Source organism: Alligator sinensis, unplaced genomic scaffold, assembly GCF_000455745.1.
Source record: "Alligator sinensis unplaced genomic scaffold, ASM45574v1 scaffold446_1, whole genome shotgun sequence".
NCBI lineage: Eukaryota > Metazoa > Chordata > Crocodylia > Alligatoridae > Alligator > Alligator sinensis.
The window spans coordinates 36,561-40,145 of NW_005843090.1; the positions used below are offsets into that span (position 1 = coordinate 36,561).

At 56.3% G+C, this 3,585-nt stretch overlaps 1 protein-coding gene across 6 annotated transcripts in view; it reads left to right on the top strand.

The window, feature by feature from the left end:
* PPP1R16A (protein phosphatase 1 regulatory subunit 16A) overlaps nt 1–3,585 on the top strand; it is a 46,067-nt gene that overhangs the window by 31,394 nt on the left and 11,088 nt on the right. The gene's annotated exons all lie outside the window — the stretch shown is intronic.

Sequence of the window (3,585 nt, forward strand, 5' to 3'; positions counted from 1 at the left end):
AGACCTCCTTTCTTACTTTCTCTCCCTGCGTCTGGACCTGCGGCGCCCATACAGGTACCGGCAGGGCAGGGCCCAGCCAGCCCATAGCAGCAGTATTCAAGAGTCTGCTTTTAGTCCTCTTCTCTCTCTCCCTCTCCCTCATACGCTTCCAAATTCTGGCCCTTTGCCATCTCTCTTGTCCCTGACCTGGAGAGTCCACCTCTCTTCTCCATCTCTTCCAAACCTTCTCAGACGTATTCATGGCCAGCTTATGCCCTCTCATCTCTGTGCCACAGCATCTTTCGTGTCAGCTGGTGACTGTTTCGGGGGGCCCAGAAGCCTGGGTGCACCACGGGAAGGTGACTGGGCCAATGTTTCCCTGGTCTTGTGCTGGGGAGCTGGGCGGAGAGGGCCCCGCAGTCCTGCAGGAAGCTCTGTGGGGGCAGGGGGGAGCAGCCACAGATGTGTGCATATATAAAATAAGGGGGTTTCCTTCCCTTGAGGTGACCTCTCCTCCAGGGCTTCTCAGAGCACTTTAAGCTTCATGCCTGCCCTGCGTGTGCTAGCAGTGTGAGGGTCCCACTGGTATTCAACTTCTCTTATGGCACCAAGCCCCTCATCTGGGCTTGGCAATTAATTCCCTTCCTATTTCATCACTGGGGAAACTTGGGGACCGAGGAGCTGTGGCTTGTCCTCTGCGTATTAGCTGTCGCCCTAGGAGTAGGACCCCGGAGTCCGGATGCTGGGTCTTGTGTCTTCATCCCAGACCCCTCCTTTCCCAGCTCCTTGGGGCAGGTTCCCTGATCTGATAAGGAGCTGCTCTGCCCTCATTTCAGACTCAGGGAGCAGGACTAACAGCTTGGTTGATGACTGCCCATTGAGAGCAGCTTGGCAATGAATAACGGAGCCAATGGTCAGTAAACCTCCTAACTGCTCTCCAGTCCAGGCCCTGATGACTCATTTACCCACCACAAATCATTCCCCCTTGCTGCAGTTACCAGCTAAGGAAATCACTCTCTCCATGTCCTTCAGGCAACAAAGAGGGAGCTAATTGAGCAATGATCCACATAGGAGCAGGCACTGCCCAGGGCTAAGGTCTGGCTCTGGGGAGCTGATGACCAGAGAGCAGCGGAGTTTCCTGGCTCAGGGGCATTCTCTGCATTCCCCTCTGCTCTGAGCCTCAGGACCAGACTGGCTGGTGCCATCTTCCACCCATGACTTCGCTGGTCAGGGCTCGGGCTCTTTGGGCTCTACTTAGAGGACCGCTTGGCCTTGGCCCCCTCTCAGGCAGGGGCTGGACTAGCTGACCTCTGGAGGTCCCTTCCAGCCCTGCTTCTCTGCAATTTTATCATTTGTCAAAGGCAGCACAGGCTACACCTTCTCAGGGGAAGCTTTCCAACCACCCCCTAGGAGCACAGCGTCGGGCTGACCTCAACCCCAGATTCAAAAAGGGATCGGATATGTTCTGGAGGAAAGAGGCATCGAGTGAGGGGCAGACCTGCCTGGACCCTCAATGCTGGAGCCTGCAAGGGGAGAGGAGCAGGGGAAAGCCCTGCTCAGCCCCAGTCACTCTCCCTTCAGCCTCCGCTTTCTGCCCCCATGGGACACAGGAGACCGGGCAAGATGGACCTAGGTCTGACCCAGTCCACGGCAGTTCTTATGCCCTTCTGCCAGTGACTTGAACTGCTCCAGAGAGAAACCAGGGCAGTAGAAACCTCTGCCGTGTGAGCTGTCCTAACGGTGTATTCAGGTCTGCGTGGAAGGGGCAGAGATCTCTGCCAGGGACGTGATGAAACTGGCTTAACAACCAGCCATCTCTGTGGGGATCCTGTGTTTAGCTCTGGCCGTTGCCTCCAGGTAGACAGAGCAGCGACTGAGGGGTGCAGAGAGACACAAGAGAAGGAAGTTCTGGGGACCGACTGGCTGGGCAGCATCAGAAAAGGCCCTGGGGGTGACAGGGGACAGTAAGATGACTAGGAGCCAGCAGCGTGCCCTTGGTGCCCAGAAGGCTACCGGCATCCCGGGCTGCACTGGTAGGAGCGTTGCCAGCAGATGGAGGGCAGCGATTCTTCCCCTCTATTCAGCACTGGGGAGGCCACATCTGGAGTCTTGTACCCCACTACGGAAACGATGTGGACAAGGTGGAGAGAAGGAGGAGCTGGACTATTCTCAGTGGTGGCAGGTGACAGCAACCAGCAGTTTGCCAAGGTGGCAGTTGCAGCAAGGGAAGTTGAGGTTAGATATTACGAAAATGTTCTCGCTAGGAGGGTGGAGAAGCACTGGAATGGGTTACCCATGGAGGTGGTGGGATCTCCATCCTTGGATGCTTTTAAGGCCTGGCTCAACAAAACCCTGGCTGGGATGATGTAGTTGGGTCTGGTCAACAGAGCAAGTTGCAGCAAGGGAAGTTGAGGTTAGATATTACGAAAATGTTCTCGCTAGGAGGGTGGAGAAGCACTGGAATGGGTTACCCATGGAGGTGGTGGGATCTCCATCCTTGGAGGTGTTTAAGACCTGGCTGGACAAAGTCTTGGCTAGGATTTCATAGATTTCATAGACATTAGGGCTGGAAGGATCTTGAAAGATCACCGAGTCCAGGCCCCTGCCCCAAGGGCAGAAAGTCAGCTGGGGTCAAAGGATCCCAGCAAGATAAACATCCAATTGACTCTTAAAGGAGTCCAGAGTAGGTGCTTGCACCACCTCCGGCGGCAGTCTGTTCCAGACCTTGGGGGCTCGGACAATAAAGAAGTTCTTCCTTGTGTTAAGCCTGAAATGGTCTTGGAGGAGTTTGTGACCATTTGACCTTGGGGCGCTCTGAGGAACAGGCGTTCCCCCAGCTGGGGCTGGTCCTGCTTTGAGCAGGGGTTGGGCTAGATGTGATCTCCTGAGCTCCCTTCCAGCCCTCGTTGTCTGTGGTTCTATGAAGTCCTTTTCCCCCTGCGAGGCATTAAAGGGGGAGTTGTGGCCCCCAGAGGTAGTGGGAGCCGAGAGCTCAGCCAGGGCTTGGACACGTGCATGGAGGAAAAGGGGATCCATGGCTCTGGGGCAGGGAGCGAGGGGCACGGCCTCGGCATCAGCCCTGCCTGGACCTCAGTGCTGGAGGCTGCAGGGAGGGAGGAACAGGGGAAAACCCTGCTCCAACCCAGTCACTCTCCCTGCAGCTCTGCTCTCTGCCCCCGTGGGACACAGGGGACCAGGCAGGACGGACCTGGGTCTGCCCCAGCCTGGGGCAGTTCTAATGTGCTTATGTTCTTAAGTGGAGGTGGGAAGGCAGTCCTATGAGCATTGCAAGGGCTGGAGAAAGCAGAGAGGGCATGACAGGCACTGCAGTGATGAATGGGTTAGAGAAGGGGACTAGGGCTAGTCGCTGGAAGGAGGACAAGAAGATGGTTTGTTAATTAAGAAAGGTAATGGCTTAAAGTGGAGACAGTTCTTGGTGCATAGACGCCTCGCAGCAGGCAGTGCTGGGGGTTATGAGCCCTTGGCTTCATTGGGCACCTGAGCGAGCACGGGGAATGTCGACGGTCACAGCAGACTGGCTGAAAACCCCAGCAGGGATGTCCACTCTCCCGCCCCGAGGCCTGAGCCAGCCACTGACTGCTGGGG